Here is a 22,229-nt window from a genome sequence, read left to right as displayed (position 1 = left end):
TCTCATGGATATTGTCAACATAGAGTAATATAACAAGTGCAATATGCAAGTATGTAGGAATCAATGCACAGTTCACACAAGTGTTTGCTTCTTGAGGTGGAGAGAAATAGGTGAACTGACTCAACATTGAAAGTAAAAGAATGGTCCTCCATAGAGGAAAAGCATCGATTGCTATATTTGTGCTAGAGCTTTGATTTTGAAAACATAAAGAGAGCATAAAAATAAAGTTTTGAGAGGTGTATGTTGTTGTCAACGAATGGTAGCGGGTACTCTAACCCCCTTGCCAGGCAAACCTTCAAAGAGCGGCTCCCATTTTATTTTATTTTGGGTGGCACTCCTTCCAACCTTTCTTTCACAAACCATGGCTAACCGAATCCTCGGGTGCCTGCCAACAATCTCATACCATGAAGGAGTGCCTTTTTATTTTAGTTTTATTATGATGACACTCCTCCCAACCTTTGCTTACACAAGCCATGGCTAACCGAATCCTTCGGGTGCCATCCAACAATCACATACCATGGAGGAGTGTCTATTTTTGTTAATTAATTTGGGACTGGGAATCCCATTGCCAGCTCATTTTGCAAAATTATTGGATAAGCGGATGAAGCCACTAGTCCATTGGTGAAAGTTGCCCAACAAGATTGAAAGATAAACACCACATACTTCCTCATGAGCTATAAAACATTGACACAAATCAGAGGTGATAAATTTTGAATTGTTTAAAGGTAGCACTCAAGCAATTTACTTTGGAATGGCGGAAAATACCATGTAGTAGGTAGGTATGGTGGACACAAATGGCATAGTGGTTGGCTCAAGTATTTTGGATGCATGAGAAGTATTCCCTCTCGATACAAGGTTTAGGCTAGCAAGGCTTATTTGAAACAAACACAAGGATGAACCGGTGCAGCAAAACTCACATAAAAGACATATTGAAAACATTATAAGACTCTACACCGTCTTCCTTGTTGTTCAAACTCAATACTAGAAATTATCTAGACCTTAGAGAAACCAATTATGCAAACCAAATTTTAGCAAGCTCTATGTATTTCTTCATTAATGGGTGCTAAGTATATGATGCAAGAGCTTAAACATGAGCACAACAATTGCCAAGTATCACATTACCCAAGACATTTATAGCAATTACTACATGTATCATTTTCCAATTCCAACCATATAACAATTTAACGAAGAAGAAACTTCGCCATGAATATTAAAAGCTAAGAACACATGTGTTCATATGCAACAGCGGAGCGTGTCTCTCTCCCACACAAGCATGATGTAATCCAATTTATTCAAACACAAACAAAAATAAGAAACATACAGACGCTCCAAGCAAAGCACATAAGATGTGACCGAATAAAAATATAGTTTCAAGAGAAGGAACCTGATAATTTGTCGATGAAGAAGGGGATGCCTTGGGCATCCCCAAGCTTAGATGCTTGAGTCTTCTTGAAATATGCAGGGATGAACCACCGGGGCATCCCCAAGCTTAGACTTTTCACTCTTCTTGATCGTAGTATATCATCCTCCTCTCTTGACCCTTGAAAACTTCCTTCACACCAAACTTCTCATAAACTTCATTAGAGGGGTTAGTACATAATCAAAAACTCACATGTTCAGAGGTGACACAATCATTCTTAACACTTCTGGACATTGCTCAAAGCTACTGGAAGGCAATGGAACAAAGAAATCCACCCAACACAGCGAAAGAAGCAATGCGAAATAAAAGGCAGAATCTGTCAAAACAGAACAGTCCGTAAAGACGAATTTTTAATAAATACTTCCGTTGCTCAGATCAGAAAACTCAAAACTAATGAAAGTTGCGTACATATCTGAGGAACACGCATGTAAATTGGCATATTTTTCTGATTTTTCTACAGAGAAAACAGCCCAGATTCGTGACAGATAGAAATCTGTTTCTGCGCAGAAATCCAAATCTAGTATCAACCTTCGATTAGAGGCTTCACTTGGCACAACAAAACACAAAACTAAGATAAGGAGAGGTTGCTACAGTAGTAAACAACTTCCAAGACACAAATATAAAACAAAGTACTTTAGCAAAATAACACATGGGTTATCTCCCAAGAAGTTCTTTCTTTATAGCCATTAAGATGGGCTCAGCAGTTTTAATGATGCACTCGCAAGAAATAGTATTTGAAGCAAAAGAGAGCATCAAGAGGCAAATTCAAAACACATTTAAGTCTAACATGCTTCCTATGCATAGGAATCTTGTAAATGAACAAGTTCATGAAGAGCAAAGTAACAAGCATAGGAAGATAAAACAAGTGTAGCTTCAAAAATTTCAGCACATAGAGAGGTATTTTAGTAACATGAAAATTTCTACAACCATATTTTCCTCTCTCATAATAACTTTCAGTAGCATCATGAGCAAACTCAACAATATAACTATCACATAAAGCATTCTTATTATGAGTCTCATGCATAAAATTATTACTCTCCACATAAGCATAATCAATTTTATCAGTTGTAGTGGGAGCAAATTCAACAAAGTAACTATCATATATAGGAGGCATATTGTAATCATAATCAAATTTATCCTCCATAACAGGTGGTACCATAAGACTACCATCATTATAATCATCATAAATTGGAGGCAAAGTATCATCAAAGAAAATTTTCTCCTCAATTCTTGGGGGACTAAAAAGATCATGCTCATCAAAGCCAGCTTCCCCAAGCTTAGAACTTTCTATATCATTATCAACAATGGTGTTCATAGCGTTCATACTAATATTACTACCAGCATGCAAATAAGATTCGATAGGTTTTTTAATTTTCGCATCAAACAATCCATGTTTTAAATCAGGAAATAGCATAAGAAGCTCATTCTTGTCCATTATGCCAAACTAATGTAAACAAGAAACAAAAAGTTGCAATTGCAGGATCTAAAGGAAATAGCTTTGAGTACTTACAATGCGCCGGAAAATAGCTTAGTAGCCGAGGTCCGGAGTGTGAGTACCTTTTACCTTTCCTCCCCGGCAACGGCGCCAGAAAATAGCTTGATGTCTACTTCCCCCTCCTTTTCCTGTAGACAGTGTTGGGCCTCCAAGAGCAGAGGTTTGTAGAACAGCAGCAAGTTTTCCCTTAAGTGGATCACCCAAGGTTTATCGAACTCAGGGAGGAAGAGGTCAAAGATATCCCTCTCATGCAACCCTGCAACCACAAAGCAAGAAGTCTCTTGTGTCCCCAACACACCTAATAGGTGCACTAGTTCGGCGAAGAGATAGTGAAATACAGGTGGTATAAATATATATGAGCAGTAGCAACGATGCCAGAAAATAGCTTGCTGGCGTGTAGTTGATGGTGGTAGTATTGCAGCAGTAGTAACGCAGTAAAACAGTAAACAAGCAGCGGTAGCAGTATTTAGGAACAAGGCCTAGGGATTACACTTTCACTAGTGGACACTCTCAACATTGATCACATAACAGAATAGATAAATGCATACTCTACACTCTTGTTGGATGATGAACACATTGCGTAGGATTACACGAACCCTCAATGCCGGAGTTAACAAGCTCCACAATTAAATGTTCATATTTAAGTAACCTTATAGTGTAAGATAGATCAAAAGACTAAACCAAGTACTAACATAGCATGCACACTGTCACCTTCATGCATATGTAGGAGGAATAGATCACATCAATACTATCATAGCAATAGTTAACTTCGCAATCTACAAGAGATCATGATCATAGCTTAAACCAAGTACTAACACGGATGCACACACTGTCACCATTACATCGTGCAGGAGGAATAGAACTACTTTAATAACATTGCTAGAGTAGCACATAGATAAATTGTGATACAAACACATTGCAATCATAAAGAGATATAAATAAGCACCTCACTATGCCATTCAACAGTGAATAAGTATTCTGTGAAATATAGCCTAAGAGACCCACACGGTGCACACACTGTCACCTTTACACACGTGGGACAAGGAGTCTCCGGAAATCACATAAGTAAAATTAACTTGACTAGCATAACGACATCTAGATTACAAGCATCATCATATGAATCTCAATCATGTAAGGCAGCTCATGAGATTATTGTATTGAAGTACATAGGAGAGAGATGAACCACATAGCTACCGGTACAGCCCCGAGCCTCGATGGAGAACTACTCCCTCCTCATGGGAGCAGCAGCGGTGATGAAGATGGCGGTGGAGATAGCAGCGGTGTCGATGGAGAAGCCTTCTGGGGGCACTTCCCCGTTCCGGCGGCGTGCCGGAACAGAGACTCCTGTCCCCCAGATCTTGGCCTCGCGATGGCGGCGGCTCTGGAAGGTTTCTGTTGTTTTCGTCGAACGTGATAGGGTTTTCGCGACGGAGGCTTTAAATAGGCGAAGAGGCGGCGCAGGAGGGCTGAAGGGGTGCCCACACCATATGGCGGCGCGGCCAGGGCCTGGGCCGCGCCGGCCTATGGTCTGGGGGCCCAGTGCCCCCCCTCTGGTCCTTCTCGTGTGTTCTGGATGCTTCCGGTGAAAATAGGAACCTGGGCGTTGATTTCGTCCAATTCCGAGAATATTTCGTTACTAGGATTTCTGAAACCAAAAACAGCAGAAAACAGGAACTAGCACTTCGGCATCTTGTTAATAGGTTAGTTCCAGAAAATGCACGAATATGACATAAAGTGTGCATAAAACATGTAGATAACATCAATAATGTGGCATGGAACATAAGAAATTATCGATACGTCGGAGACGTATCAGCCGCCTCGTCGCCCCACTTCGTTTCCCTTTCGGACTTCTGGAAGCTTCGTGGAAAAATAAGATCCTGGGTGTTGATTTCGTCCAATTCCGAGAATATTTCCTTACTAGGATTTCTGAAACCAAAAACCGCAGAAAACAGCAACTGGCTCTTCGGCATCTTGTCAATAGGTTAGTGCCGGAAAATGCATAAATATGACATAAAATATATATAAAACATGTGAGTATCATCATAAAAGTAGCATGGACCATAAGAAATTATCGATACGTTGGAAACGTATCAGAGACACACGTCCTCCGCTTTTCCTGGCGCACGCACTGTAACGCATGTTCCTTTCCCTCATAGTGAAAATACATTTTTACCCCTTATCCACGTGTACAACATCCATCTCGCAATTTTTCCATCCAATGGTGCGTCGATTCGCCAATTCTCTATTTAAGGTCTTCTTCTTCCTCCGTTCATCCTTTCGCTCGCGCCGCACATCTGCTCTCCTCTGCAAAAATCCCCATTGCGCCCAACACTTCTTGAGCTCAGCCACGCTCGCACTTCTTGCCTACGCCGTTGTTAATGCCACCACGCTCGCGGCTCACCAGGCACAGCACACCGGAGTCAAAGATGGCGGCGGAAGATCTGGAGTGGGAGAGATCCAAGATCTCCAACCAAGACCTGAACCTGATGAAGAAACTAGGGTTCATGGAGATTTTTGTCTACGGGCTGAACCCCCATTCACGATTTCCTCCGTGGTCTTCTCTTTGTCTACGGGCTGCAGTTGCATCAGCCTACTCCCAATTCCACCCTCCACGTCTCTATTTTGATTACCCTCTGCGAGTGCTTCCTCGGAGTCCAACCTAATTAGGATCTGTGGAAGCGCATCTTCTGCCTCCGCCGCAATGGCTCCCACAACATCGCCTACAACATAGGCGGTGTTGTTATTTGCGTTCGCTCTGACGTCGAGTACTTTGACGTCAAATTCCCTGACTCCGTCCAAGGGTGTCGCAAAAGATGGCTTTATGTGCACGAAGAAAGCTCCGACTCGTTGGAGTACAAAATAGCTCCTTTCGATGGTGGTGCCAAGATTCTTCGTCGCCGATCCTGCGATGCTGAAGCCACCGAAGAAGAAAAAACAGCGACAGAAGCACTGATGTCCCGTATCCACGAGCTTCAAAATACCCATGGCAAGGAATTGTCGGGTATCCAAATTACAACATACTTCCTTAGGATTAGAGTGCAACCTTTACAAGCTCGCAAAAATCCCCTTTGGATGTATGCTGGCGAAGAAGATGTCGACAGGCTCTCCAAAGACCTTTCTGTAAAGGACTTGGAGAATCTTAGCCGAAGGATTTCATTGCTCAGCAAGAAAGATGCTATTCCATCCTCTTGCCGCGTGGAACCATACAGTAGCACCAACGCCCTCCCCGAGGAAATTTTTTCCTCGACTACTATTTTGTCCTCTCGACCTTTTTAATATTTTGCTGACTACTATTTTTCCTGCCTCCCTTGCGTAACTTATTGTCGACATTCTTTGTGTTTGTAGAATCATCCGGTTCTAGCTTCTCTTCCTCCTCTTCCTGAAGGCGGAGAAGTCGAAGAACGGGCTGTTGTCACCGACGACAACCAGGGTACTTCTCGCCCTGAGAGTGAAGTCGCGGGTTCTCACAAATCTGCGGCTTCCTCTGAAAAAGAAGTTGATTCCGAAGCCACCGAGTCGGCACACTCCCTCCCGTCTGCTGTTTCTCCAAGGAACAAGAGAAAAAGGGTCAAAGTTGCCGATTCCGGCACCTCTAAATCCTGCGCACCTCCTGCTGAAGAAGTTGTTCCTGCTGAAGAAAGGACAACTTTCAACCCTTACGAAGATGCCCTTGTCAGCTCGTAAGTTTCTATTGCCTTTCTATTTTTTTCTCCCGACATTTTGCATATCTTGTTTCTTATAATTTTGCGTGATGAATAGTGGCAAGGAAGAAGACCCTCCTGTTAACGTGACTGCTTACTTTAGTGCCGTCGGAGACTCGCCCCGACGAAAACTCGACTCCTCAACAGGACGTAGGGCATCCGTCTCCTGTCGAGAGCCCCCGAGCCTCATCGCCAAAAAGGGAAAGGGTTGAGCCATCCAAAGAACCCGCTTTTTGGCCAGTAGTTCGACGACTGCTTCACTGGATGACGTAAGTTCTCTTCTTTTTTTATATTCCGAATATTTCAATGCTTTCGACTCTTATTTGTTTTTTGCTTCTCCTTTGCTTGTTGCTGTCGAACTTTCGCTTCCTATACTGATTTCTCTTTCTCTGTTTTTCTTTTCAGCCTTTGATGAAGGAGTTTATCCGTCTCGGTACCCAATTTGTCGGGTATCGTGACCATGCTAAAAAGCTTGAAGGTACTATTTTTGCTGCTTCTTCTGCTGAATAAACTCTCCATCATTTTTTGTCATGACATTTATTACTGTCAATTGTTTTGCCAGCCAATCTTGCGGAAGCTAACAAATGCGCTGATGCTCTTGCTCTTAAATTGGGAAAAAGCGAAAAAGCTCGCAAGAAAGCTGAATCAAATGCCGCAGTTGTCAAAGATCTTCGAAAAAGACTTCACGACGCGGAAACTTCTTTAAGTGACAACCTAGCTCAGCAGTCTGCTCGTGAAGATGAAATCTTCACTCGCTTGGAGTCGCAGAGTCGACGTTTTGTCAGTAAGTACTTGGATCAGTATGATTTCCTCGGGTAACCATACTATTCCTTGTTTGCTGACAAGCTATATCTTTGCCTTATTAGGGAGAACGCAACATGATTACGAGCTCGAGCATCCTGAAGGGGATCGTCTTCTCGACGCGCTCTCCCTTCTTGAAATTCACGGAGACGAGGAACGCCAAGGCCTTGTTGATGCTCGAGTAGTTCTGTCGCGGCTTTTTCCCTACTTTTTCGTGAAGAAAGAAGAACCCGAGACTTTTACTTCTCTCGCCCAGTGCTTCAAATCTAAAGAAGATCTTGGACCCAGTCTTCGACAAGAAGGCCTGAAGATTGGTGTTGAAGGCACCATCGCCTTAGTTGCTGATAGCCAACAGAATATTGACTGGGCGAAAGTTGGCGATGTAAAGGAGATGGAGACGAAGAAGTGGCAGTCTTTGATTAAGGCTGCCAAGCCAAACTCAAAGAAAATCCTTGCCTTCCTTGGATGCAAGCCAACTCCAGCTCCCAGTTCATCGAAGCCGGAGGTCAAGTAGACCACCTTGTCTCTTTTTCTGTTTTGTTGTTCTTTTGATGCTGTCGCCATAATAGCTTTGGTGACAGCTGTCCTACTAGTTCAGTAAGAACCCTCTTTGTAATAACCATGTAAATATCTGACCTTATTAATGAAAAGCTATGTTGCCGAATTATTGATATCGAAGTATTTCTTTCCAGTTGATTTTTGACAACTATACCGTGGTGCCTTCCTCGACTGCTTTGCCTGCTGCGTCTTGCTCGAAAAAGTCCTCCGCTGATGAGTTTATTGGAGGTTCTTCGAGTGCTGCACATAATGAAGACTTGGACGAACTCCGTCAATGTCAACACCCGGATTTTTAAGTCCGAATGCCTATTATGTCATACATCGCAATCCCAGGATTATTGTTGTTGCGAGGCATAATAGTTAGGTATCATAGTCATCATTCATTACAAACCATATTGTCTTACAATTGGAAGCACATCATCCAGATTACACGAATAGTTGATCCATTGATCAACGGACAAACACAAGTTCATAGCGGAAGCGTAAGATACAAGGACTCTCTAGTCCACAGGCCAACGCTTGACGTTGGAAGACTCCTAGTTGTCGTAGGCGTCCTGCTGGTCATCTCCTTGTTCATCTTCATACTCTGGCCATTTGAATAGCCAGGGACAAAGCCGTGAGTACTTCAAGTACTCGCAAACTAATACTAGTGTAAGTGCTAGACATTTCTAGTAAGGTTTGCTAAGCTCTAGTTTATTTGCATAAAGCTAATTTTAGTTCACAAGTGTTTGAAAAAAAGCTTATTCAGGTGCTAACTAACTCAAGTGGGAACATTAGTGTCATTCCCACCATGCAAGTGGTGATTTCAATTCAATTCACCACTTCACAATTCATTTCACCATCATTTTCAAAGATTTGACATTGGACAACTGTATGGCCTTTCCAACCGTCCGTAACCGTGGACACGGCTATTCGAATAGATTTACACTCTGCAGAGGTTGCACACTTGTGCCACAACATTTGATTTCATCCGTCGGGATTACCCCGAATCATCGTAACTCAGTACGCGGATCATCAACCATAACCTTTCACTTACATACCCTAGTATGAGCACCTCTCCCCATGAGCTTGGCCTCCCAGTGAAGACCAACTATCAACCTGGGAACTGCACAGGGCTTGGCCGTACAATTCACCTCAATTCACATCATTTCTCAACAACGGAGGTAGCCTCGGCATAACCCCTATGATGTGTGTTCAGAGGGAACCCATACTAAGATGCATAAATTTCCAGTTAAGCCCTACCCATAATCAGGTATTGTGGGGGTACTCAATATTGGAAAGGTGTCGCATTCAAACCAATATCAGTTTTATCAAAAATCACCATCTTCTCTTGGTCACATTCACCTTCAAAAATCATTCAATGGAATGACTCATCATTCCAAGGTTTCAAATCTCATTTCAAAGTCACATGTTCCCATCTAGAGTAGTCAAGTTTTAATTCATTAGCACTAGCTCTAAATCATGAGGGGTGCTATCTTGCTTTGCTAGATTGCGACTAACTTTACTATTCTAGTAAACTCCGTTTACTTTGACCAAAGTTAACTATAAAAGTAACTCTTGGAAAACAACAAGTAAAAATTGTAATGTAAAAACTTGGGGTAGGCTTAAGGTAAGAAAAGGTAAGACTATGGTGCCTTGCCCCAAAGGGCTTTGCACTTTGCAAGAATATTAGCTTGCCTTGGTAGTTCTCAAAGTCCTCCTCTTCCTCCTCTTGGTAGCAACCTTCTCCTTCCGGGTATTCTCCGGTGCTAGCGTCTAAATTGGAATACGAGTATAATTACTCACTAGTTCAATGTCTATTCCATACATCACATATACTCAAACAAACTACTCTAAGCACACAATTAATCTAATTAGGGTGCATTGGTTGTGTTGCTTGAGGAGAAATAATTTCCTCTCATTTAATATGTAAATGATAGTTTCCATAGGGTTCTTGAGAAATAATTTCCTCTCATTGAAATCTTCTTAAGGTTTAATTTCTCAAACAATCATACATGAACTTATATTGACCTAAGTCAAACATTCATTATCATCATTTGAGAAAATGATTTAAATGAGGTAGACCACCTCATACTATTTAATAATGCTACAAATGATTTAAATCTCCAAGTAATTCATCTAAGAGAGTTTGGCCAGGGGTCCAAACATCACATGAATTCATTTGAGACAAGATTTAAATGAAGTATAAGACTTCATATGATTTGCATAATAGTTTTGGACAATGTCAATTACATAAACTAGCCATATTGTCCATTAATTAATTTAGGGCATGATCATGCAAAGTGACCACACCATTTTCTTGCATAAACAATTAGTGTAAGTCAAATGTGAGCTATTCGAGTTGGAATTAACTTAATATCTATTTTGGTTGATTTTTAATAATTATTTGAATAGGGAAAAGTCCCTGCCTTCTTCTTTTTATCACATTAATTCTACAACTAATCTTGAGATGGGACCAGTGGCATATTCTAGATCTTTTTAGTAGCTTTCCAGCAATATAAAGTTTGTTAAATTTGGCCAAGCCAAACAGATTCTATTGAATTTCAAAGTTGGAGCCAGTATTGAATTTAACTGGATTTGAATTAAGTTGGATTTGAATTAATGGGCTGGCGGGAAACCAACGTGGGCCGAAAACAATTCAAACGCAGCAAATTGGCCCAGTAACGCATCCAGTGCGCTTGGGCTTGCTGACAGGGGTCCCGCATGTCAGCGGCTATTCAAACCCGAAACGGTAAGTTTTAACGTGGGGCGTAGGATTAGACGAGCATCGGACGGCTCACGTGCATCGTCGTCTCCGACGAGATGCCGTGGCTTCTCCGGCGAGCCTAGGGGTCGGAGCGCTCACCGAGGCTCCAGCAAGGTTTGGCAGTGTGCTCGAGGTAGATGTGGACGACGGCGAAGCAGCTGGTAGCAGTGGCGAGGCGTGGGGAAGCTCCAATCGACGGCGGCGACCTCCGAGTACTGGCGGCTCCGATCGTCCAATTGGGGCAGCTCCGGCGATGATTGGGTGTGTGGTTTGGTCGTGGAGAAGCAGGGATGGGAGGAGAAGAGATTGGTGTGCTCAGCTTCGTCCAGGGAGTCCTCTATTTGTAGAATCGAGAGAGGGCTGCAGGGCAGTGGTGAGGTCGACACGCTCGCGGCGATTCCGACGAGGTGTTGGGCTAGGCAACGGTGCGACTGCGTTCTCCTCGTCCAGGCGAAGCTGTAGGTAGCAACGGCATGGTCGGGCGGCTTCTGTAGGCGACGCGTTGCATCCGTGTCGTCTGGCGGCGCTCACGGGATCGTGTCGTCGTCTCCGGCGGCGGCGGCGGTCACGGGTCTGTGCTGCGCGCGTGTCTGGCGGCATCGTGGTGGCGCGGTGAGGCGAACGGTGAAGGAAAGGGGGGCCAGAGAGGGAGGGATGCTGCGAGGCGGCGCGTGTCCGTGGCGCACGTTGGCCGACAAGCATGGCATGGCCATGCCGCTCCTGTCGCACGTGGGCGTCACGGGCGCATTCTGGCCAGGGCGTTGTGGTCCACCTCTCGACGAACGGTGACCACTGGCGTGCTCAGGGGACCAAGGGGAGCAAGTTTGGCAAGGTGGTCGAGGCCACGGTGGAGAGAAGAGAAGAGAGGGAGGTGCTCATGGCCATGGCCGGCATGGTGGTGACTTTGGCTTTCATGGCCCTCCTCTAGGCTTGCTGTTGAGTGGGCTAGAGGTAGAAGAGATCAGGGGACATGGTGGAGTAGGTTGGGGCAGTAGGGTTAGGCCAAAACTATTTGCACTAGTGTTTTTGATTTGTTCCATATTTGCAAATTGCAATTTTGTCCAATTTTTGAGTGAGTTCAAATAGTTGCCCAATTTTAAATGTGTGTGTTTAGTTGAGTTGTAAAAGACCAGAGAAGATGAGAGGTGGTGGTGGAAAAGTTTAATTCAAAGATTTGCAAAAATTGATAAGTGTGAGAATGTTCCACTTGATAAAATGTTGCAACTTTGGATGAGCATAGAAATTGATCTAGAAAGAATTTGGCATGGTGATCTTTACAAAAAGTGTTCACCTTGATGTTGTCTTGGATGAGGTGCAAAGAGATAGCAAAGTTTAGTTTGAAAATTTTGAATTGCAGGGGCTCAAAGTAGTGATCAGACTATAATTGGCAGATTTGACCATAATCACATGTGATCACCAATTGAGTTTGAAAATCATTTGCTTTGTGTTTCTTTGATTCCAAAAGTTGTAATAAGTGTTTAGTAACATTGTTCAACTAATGGTGAAGACCAAAATGGTCTAGGGCAAAAATTTATAAAAATGGCATAAGCCATATGTGAGGGTGTTAGGGTTTTTGTTTTATTTGATTTCTTTCTCTTTTTGATTTATTTGGTTGGTGATCTTCTCATGATCACATTAGGGTTTTAGAGTATAGCACATACACATAATAACAATCATCATGGCATATCAATCGAATGCACAAGTCCTATGCAGGGCACTATATGCAATTTAAAAAGTTTTTGTTGGTTTGAAATTTTGTTTTCTGGAATTCTTCTAACTTTCTTTTTATTGGAAATTTGGGATGTTACAAACCCTTCCCGCTTACAAAAGATCTCGTCCCGAGATCTAAAAGAAAGTTAGGTACTAAAGAGATCTGGGTACTCCTTCTTCATGAAGTCTTCGCCTTCCCAGATGGCTTCATCTTCGGTATGATTGCTCCATTGTATCTTCAGAAACTTGATGCTCCGGGTGCGGGTGGTTCGGTAAGCTTCCTCCAGAATGCGAATCGGCACTTCGCGGTACGTCAGGTCCTTGTTGATATCCACCGATCGGTGATCGATGTTCTTGAACACTTCGGTCTTCTCAGGGACTTCAAGGCACTTCCGGAGGAGTGAGATGTGAAACACGTCGTGCATAGCCGACATTTCTTCGGGCAACTCCAGTTGATAAGATACTTCGCCTCGGCGACTAAGGACTTTGAAGGGTCCGACGTATCGGGGTGCGAGCTTTCCTTTCAGCTGAAACCTCTGCATTCCTTTCAAGGAGGATACCTTGAGATAGACGAAGTCTCCAATCTCGAAGGTCATCTCCCGACGTCTCTTGCCGGCGTAGCTCTTCTGTCTTGATTGCGCCGTCTTGAGGTACTCGCGGATCTTGTGTACTTTCTCTTCCGCTTCATGAAGAACATCCGGGCCAAAAACTTGGCTTTCTCCGACTTCCGACCAGTTCAGGGGGGTACGGCATTTCCTTCCGTACAAGGCTTCAAAGGGGGCCATCTGTAGGCTGGCTTGATAGCTGTTGTTGTAAGAGAATTCTGCGTAAGGCAAGCAGTCTTCCTATTTGGATCCATATTCCAGTACACATGCTCTCAGCATGTCCTCCAGTATCTGGTTGACTCTCTCGGTCTGTCCGTCGGTCTGAGGGTGATAGGCGGTGCTGAAATTCAGACGGGTTCCGAGTCCTTCGTGCACTTTCTGCCAGAATCTTGAGGTGAACTGTGATCCTCTATCTGACACTATCGACTTCGGGGTTCCGTGCAGGGTGACTATTCTGGAGATGTACAGTTCTGCTAACTTTGGGCCTTGGTAGGTGGTCTTAACGGTGATGAAATGGGCTACCTTGGTGAGTCTATCGACAACTACCCATATTGAATCATTGCCTTTGCTGGATTTGGGCAGACCCGTGATAAAGTCCATTCCTACGGAGTCCCACTTCCATTCTGGAATCTGTAGGGGTTGTAACAGTCCGGCGGGTCGTTGATGTTCTGCCTTGACTCTCTGACAGATGTCACACTTGGCGATGTAACTGAAGGAGATATGCCCTAGAGACAATAATAAAGTGGTTATTATTTATATCTTTATGTTTATGATAAATGTTTATATATCATGCTAGAATTGTATTAACCGAAACATTAGTACATGTGTGATATGTAGACAAACAAGAAGTCCCTAGTATGCCTCTTAAACTAGCTTGTTGATTAATGGATGATTAGTTTCATAATCATGAACATTGGATGTTATTAATAACAAGGTTATGTCATTGTGTGAATGATGTAATGGACACACCCAATTAAGCGTAGCATAAGATCTCGTCATTAAGTTATTTGCTATAAGCTTTCGATACATAGTTACCTAGTCCTTATGACCATGAGATCATGTAAATCACTTATACCGGAAAGATACTTTGATTACACCAAACACCACTGCGTAAATGGGTGGCTATAAAGGTGGGATTAAGTATCCGGAAAGTATGAGTTGAGGCATATGGATCAACAGTGGGATTTGTCCATCCCGATGACGGATAGATATACTCTAGGCCCTCTCGGTGGAATGTCGTCTAATGTCTTGCAAGCATATGAATGAGTTCATAAGAGACCACATACCACGGTACGAGTAAAGAGTACTTGTCAGGAGACGAGGTTGAACAAGGTATAGAGTGATACCGAAGATCAAACCTCGGACAAGTAATATATCGCGAGACAAAGGGAATTGGTAATATATGTGAATGGTTCATTCGATCACTAAAGTCATCGTTGAATATGTGGGAGCCATTATGGATCTCCAGATCCCGCTATTGGTTATTGGTCGGAGTGAGTACTCAACCATGTCCGCATAGTTCTCGAACCGTAGGGTGACACACTTAAAGTTGGATGTTGAAATGGTAGCACTTGAAATATGGAATGGAGTTCGAATATTTGTTCGGAGTCCCGGATGAGATCCCGGACATCACGAGGAGTTCCGGAATGGTCCGGAGAATAAGATTCATATATAGGATGTCATTTTATGTGAAATAAAATGTCGCGGAAGGTTCTATGGAAGGTTCTAGAAAAGTCCGGAAGAAACCACCAAGGAAGGTGGAGTCCACAAGGGACTCCACCTCCATGGCCGGCCAGCCCTAGATGGGGTGGAGTCCCAAGTGGACTCCACCATAGGGGGCCGGCCACCCCCCACATGGGAGGTGGGAATCCCACCTTTGGGTGGGAGTCCTAGTTGGGCTAGGTTTCCCCCTCCTATGGAAGGTTTTGGTTTCGGGTCTTATTCGAAGACTTGGACACCAACACTTGGGATCCACCTATATAATGAGGGGCCAAGGGAGGGGGCCGGCCACCCCAAGACCATAAGCTGGCCGCCCCCCTTGAGTGGCCGGCCACCCCCTCCCAAACCCTAGCTTTGCTCCTCCACTCCATATTGCCCGCGTAGCTTAGCGAAGCTCCGCCAGACTTCTACACCGCCACCGACACCACGCCGTCGTGCTGTCGGATTCAAGAGGAGCTACTACTTCCGCTGCCCGCTGGAATGGGGAGGTGGACGTCGTCTTCATCAACAACCGAACGTGTGACCGAGTACGGAGGTGCTGCCCGTTCGTGGCGCCGGAACCGATCGTGATCAAGATCTTCTACGCGCTTTTGCAAGCGGCAAGTGATCGTCTACCGCAGCAACAAGAGCCTCCTCTTGTAGGCTTTGGAATCTCTTCAAGGGTGAGACTCGATACCCCCTCGTTGCTACCGTCTTCTAGATTGCATCTTGGCTTGGATTGCGTGTTCGCGGTAGGAAATTTTTTGTTTTCTATGCAACGTTATCCTACAGTGGTATCAGAGCCGTGTCTATGCATAGATGGTTGCACGAGTAGAACACAATGGTTTGTGGGCGTTGATGCTCTTGTTATCTTTAGTTTGAGTACTTTGCATCTTTGTGGCATAGTGGGATGAAGCGGCTCGGACTAACTTTACATGACCGCGTTCATGAGACTTGTTCCTCGTTCGACATGCAACTTGTATTGCATAAGAGGCTTTGCGGGTGTCTGTCTCTCCTACTATAGTGAAGATTCAATTTACTCTTCTATTGAAAACATTAGTATCAACGTTGTGGTTCATGTTCGTAGGTTGATTAGATCTCTCTCGAAAACCCTAAACCACGTAAAATATGCAAACCAAATTAGAGACGTCTAACTTGTTTTTGCAGGGTTTGGTGATATGATATGGCCATGATATGATGATGAATATGTATGAGATGATCATTATTGTATTGTGGCAACCGGCAGGAGCCTTATGGTTGTCTTTAATTTTCATGTTGAGTAGTATTTCAAAGTAGTTGTAATAGTTGCTACATGAGGTGAACAATCATGAAGACGGCGCCATGAACCTTGACGCTACGCCGACGATGATGGAGATCATGCCCGAAGATGATGGAGATCATATCCGTGCTTTGGAGATGAAGATCAAAGGCGCAAAGACAAAAGGGCCATATCATATCACATATGAACTGCATGTGATGTTAATCCTTTTATGCATCTTATTTTGCTTAGATCGCGACGGTAGCATTATAAGATGATCCCTCACATTAATATCAAGATAATAAAGTGTTCTCCCCTCGTATGCACCGTTGTAACAGTTCGTCGTTTCAAAGCATCTCGTGATGATCGGATGTGATAGATTCAACGATTCACATACAACGGGTGTAAGCCATGTTGCACACGCGGAATACTTGGGTTTGCTTGACGAGCCTAGCATGTACAGACATGGCCTCGGGACAACAGAAACCGAAAGGTTAAACATGAGTCATATGGATGATATGATCAACATGTTGATGTTCACCATTGAAGCTACATCATCTCACGTGATGATCGGTTTTTGGTGTAGTGAATTTGGATCGTGTACTACTTAACAACTATGAGGGATGTTGTATTAAGTGGGAGTTCATTAGTAATTAGATTAAAACATGAACTAATTATCATAAACATAGTCTGAGTAGTATTTTGAATTAATTTTGTAGTATTGGCATCCGTTTACTACTATGTGCTAGTCTTATAATTGAGATAGAAATACTGTTAAAATCTGACAAGAAACTTTACGGATTGGTACCGTATTGTTAAAGAATCAATAATTGATTAAGTCCTATTGCAAACTTTTAGTAAACCTCACATTGTTGATTCAAAGAGCTATGGTTTCAATTAGTACCTAAAGTTATCTTGTCTCCGTGAAACTTGAAGTTCAAATCTGTTTGAAAAGTAAGGAGCTGAAAATTTAGTTTTCAGAAATAATCAAGGTACGAGATATATGTGATATCTAAGACCTTATTGCAAGATGATAGAATATAAATTTGGTGAGACTACATAAACTCATAAGTTTTATGGGAATGTACGAAGGTTGAAGACGCAAGGCGTCCCAATCCTCCAACTATTGGGGCACTAACGATATTCGCATATACATGAAGTGATTGTCCTTAGTATGCACCGTTGCTAAGACTCGTCGTTTCGAAGCATCACGTGATGATCGGGTGTTATAGATTCTACGTGTGCTTCCAACGGGTGCAAGCCAGATTTGCATATGTGAATACTAAGGTTTAAACTTTATGAGCCTAGCATGTACAGACATGGTCTCAGAAAGTTATCATGAATTGATGGATAAAATTATGAGTAAAATTGTTCATCGTATTACAAAGTTACTAATAGTGAAATCTGAAACACTTGTCATATGATGATCAACTTCAAAGTAAGAACCTCAAGGTTATTGGTATTTGACCAACAAACCTAGAAGTTATTGATGTTGAAATGTTTTTCTGAATAATGAGGAAAGCTAAAAGAGAAACTGCAAAAGATATTTTGGCAAAAGAAAAGAAAATACTAGAAAGTCTAGCTCAGGTGTATATAAATGATATACATGTTATGGTTGTATTCCTAGTTAAGTCACATAATGAAATTCTTGGGTATTAGTACCATATTGGTTGGTATGAAGTGTCATACAAAACAACGCAATACAAGAATACAATGGCCTAAGTGACTGACAAGGAATATGATAGGAATACACATCTGGAACAAAATAAAGTGTTATTATGTTCGTCGTTGGCATTCTATCTAGCCCTTAGAATTTATAATAAAGAACTTAATAATTGTTATTTTGCTCTGGTCAAATGAAAACAATGAGTTGTTCAAATTATGACATTACTCCATGTGTGATGGATAAGTTATTATAAATCTTAATGGTGAAACACACACACATAATACTGACGCTAAAATGCCATAAGGCAAATGATTTGAATTCCACTTATTTGTGGAACCGCCATTTAGGTCATATTAGAAAGGAACGCATGAAGGAACTCCATGCAAATGGATTTTTGGAGTCATTTGATTTTTTGAATCATTTGGCGCTTTCAAATCTTTTCTAAAGAGAATGATTAAAATACCGTTCATAGGCCAAGAGTTGAACGGGCAACAAACTTAGTGGAAAAATACATAATGATGTATGTGGTTCACTGAGCATAGTTGTGTGCGGGAGATTCTTCTACTTCATGAAAACTTTCAACAATGAATTGAGTATATATGTGGATATATTCAATAAGGAAGAAGTTTGAAACATTTGAATGAATTCAAATAAGTTTCAGCATGAAGTGGAAATCATCGTAATATAAAAGTCAAATATCTATGATTGGATCATGGTGGAAATATTTGAATTACGAGTTTTAGCGAACATCTAAGAGAGTTATGAAATTGTTCTACAACTCACATTTATTGGAGTATCATAGTGATGATGAAGTATCCAAGAGATGTATCCAAACCTTGTTGGATTAATGATGAGATAAAATATTGATGCCATTATATTTTTGTGGATTATGCTTTAGTGACTACCGCTTTTACACTGAATAGAGCATCATCATGATCCGTTGAAATGACACCATACGAGTTATGGCATGGGTATGAAACCTGATAGTCTTTTCTTAAATTTTGGTATGCATAGCATAAGTAAATAAGTTTACAACCAAAATCGGATGAATGTCTTTGTTGGTTATCCCAGAGATTTAATTGGGAATTCTTCCCACGAGACAAAGACAAAAGTGTTTGTCAATGTTTCTTATTTCCGAGAAATTGTTTCGAGTGAAGTATTTGAGTGGGAGGACATTATAATTTGATAAGGTTTATGAACCTGAGCATAATGATCAGAGTAGCGCAGCATCGGAATTGGTTTCGGAAGCAGCCACGACGATCATGGCTCTCATGACTACAAAGTGTTTTAGCCATGGAGATCGAAGTACATATTGAACCTTGTAGGTATGGTTTACTTTGTGATCAAATAAATGATTTGTGGACAAAGGATTGATTTTGAACAATGATAAACCAACTACAAAACAAAGAAGTTATGATGGGCCCTGACTCCGTTAAAATGGCCATGCGCCATGAAATCCAAGATAGATGAATACTTTATGAAAGTAAATGGATCTATGAAATTGATAGACTTGGATGAAATATCTTTGAAGAAAGCTTGACTTGTCGAAAAATTGTTTACGACAAAGTTCAAAGAGTTGAATACGATAAGATTAGATCTTCCGTAGCAATGCTTATAGTCTATGTGGATTATTCTAGTAATCACTACATATTTCTTTTATGAGATATGCTAGTAGGATGGCAAAATACACTACTTAACAGAAGTATGTATACAAGATACAACCAAGAGTTTTGCTGGTCCGTGGAATACTAGATAGGTATACAAGCTTCAATTGAATGAAGTAAGTATCACGGAGTTGGAATCTTCACCAGATGAAATAGTCAAAGAGTTTTTGATTTCATCAGAGACGATGAAGAGGCTTGCATTTGCAAGAAATTAAGTGGGAGCGCTAAGACACATTTATAATACTTTATGTAGGTGACATATAGTTGGTTATAAATGATGTAATTATATACTTGATTAAAAGGTTTCATTGAGAATTAACTTCAATGAAAGGATATGGACTGAAACAAATTTAGTGTCAAGATCTATGTAGATAGATTGAAACACATAAATAAGTTTAAGTCAGAGTACATATGATGGATATTGAAGTAGTTCAATATAGAAATATTAAGAAAATGTTCTTGTCATGTGAAGGTTTAACAAGACTTGAGTGTATCTGACACTCAATGAGTAAAAACACATGAGTGATTATAGATCACGAATAATATGTACACAATCAGATATCATGTGCTATAAAGTGTTATGAGCATATACCAGACGACAGTAAGAATATCCTTGAGTACTTTAGAAGAACTAAGGATATATATATATTTGTATGAAGAAATGACAAACAAATCGCTGTAAGGTGTTACACCGATATTGGTTTTGTCACATATAAAATATAATTTCAATCTCAAATTAGACTAAGTGTTGTTTAAAAGGTAGCACAATGAGCTAGAAGTTGTCTATGCTAGATTTAGAAGAGTTCTAAATATTGTGACGGATTCTACAAAAGAAGGCAGAGTATGTCATTGTTTTGACAATGACACAGGATGTTAAGTCAAGAGGTTCTTTGAGAACTTGGTGTAGTTCCGACAGAGTCAGAACTTTGAAGCTATATTGTGTGTGACAATATAAGTGACATATTTCAGACAGCGGAATTAAGGTTCCACCAGAAGATCAAACATATATAATGCCAACTCATTTGGAAATGAGTGATGCGTTGAGACGCAAATGAATTACAAAATACATACGTTTCTGAGCATGTCAGATCCGAAGACTAAAACCTCTCCCGTGAGCAAAACATGATAAAGCACCAGAAGACCAAGGTGTTATATCTTTACAAATGTAAACTAGATTATTGACTCTAGTGCAAGTGGGAGACTGAAGGAGATATGCCCTAGAGACAATAATAAAGTGGTTATTATTTATATCTTTATGTTTATGATAAATGTTTATATATCATGCTAGAATTGTATTAACCGAAACATTAGTACATGTGTGATATGTAGACAAACAAGAAGTCCCTAGTATGCCTCTTAAACTAGCTTGTTGATTAATGGATGATTAGTTTCATAATCATGAACATTGGATGTTATCAATAACAAGGTTATGTCATTGTGTGAATGATGTAATGGACACACCCAATTAAGCGTAGCATAAGATCTCGTCATTAAGTTATTTGCTATAAGCTTTCGATACATAGTTACCTAGTCCTTATGACCATGAGATCATGTAAATCACTTATACCGGAAAGATACTTTGATTACACCAAACACCACTGCGTAAATGGGTGGCTATAAAGGTGGGATTAAGTATCCGGAAAGTATGAGTTGAGGCATATGGATCAACAGTGGGATTTGTCCATCCCGATGACGGATAGATATACTCTGGGCCCTCTCGGTGGAATGTCGTCTAATGTCTTGCAAGCATATGAATGAGTTCATAAGAGACCACATACCACGGTACGAGTAAAGAGTACTTGTCAGGAGACGAGGTTGAACAAGGTATAGAGTGATACCGAAGATCAAACCTCGGACAAGTAATATATCGCGAGACAAAGGGAATTGGTAATATATGTGAATGGTTCATTCGATCACTAAAGTCATCGTTGAATATGTGGGAGCCATTATGGATCTCCAGATCCCGCTATTGGTTATTGGTCGGAGTGAGTACTCAACCATGTCCGCATAGTTCTCGAACCGTAGGGTGACACACTTAAAGTTGGATGTTGAAATGGTAGCACTTGAAATATGGAATGGAGTTCGAAGATTTGGTCGGAGTCCCGGCTGAGATCCCGGACATCACGAGGAGTTCCGGAATGGTCCGGAGAATAAGATTCATATATAGGATGTCATTTTATGTGAAATAAAATGTCGCGGAAGGTTCTATGGAAGGTTCTAGAAGGTTCTAGAAAAGTCCGGAAGAAACCACCAAGGAAGGTGGAGTCCACAAGGGACTCCACCTCCATGGCCGGCCAGCCCTAGATGGGGTGGAGTCCCAAGTGGACTCCACAATAGGGGGCCGGCCACACCCCACATGGGAGGTGGGAATCCCACCTTTGGGTGGGAGTCCTAGTTGGGCTAGGTTTCCCCCCTCCTATGGAAGGTTTTGGTTTCGGGTCTTATTCGAAGACTTGGACACCAACACTTGGGATCCACCTATATAATGAGGGGCCAAGGGAGGGGGCCGGCCACCCCAAGACCATAAGCTGGCCGCCCCCCTTGAGTGGCCGGCCACCCCCTCCCAAACCCTAGCTTTGCTCCTCCACTCCATATTGCCCGCGTAGCTTAGCGAAGCTCCGCCGGACTTCTACACCGCCACCGACACCACGCCGTCGTGCTGTCGGATTCAAGAGGAGCTACTACTTCCGCTGCCCGCTGGAACGGGGAGGTGGACGTCGTCTTCATCAACAACCGAACGTGTGACCGAGTACGGAGGTGCTGCCCGTTCGTGGCGCCGGAACCGATCGTGATCAAGATCTTCTACGCGCTTTTGCAAGCGGCAAGTGATCGTCTACCGCAGCAACAAGAGCCTCCTCTTGTAGGCTTTGGAATCTCTTCAAGGGTGAGACTCGATACCCCCTCGTT

The sequence above is a fragment of the Lolium perenne genome, chromosome 6 (genome assembly GCF_019359855.2).
Source record: "Lolium perenne isolate Kyuss_39 chromosome 6, Kyuss_2.0, whole genome shotgun sequence".
NCBI classification, from domain to species: domain Eukaryota; kingdom Viridiplantae; phylum Streptophyta; class Magnoliopsida; order Poales; family Poaceae; genus Lolium; species Lolium perenne.
Note: the sequence above shows the minus strand (reverse complement) of the source record.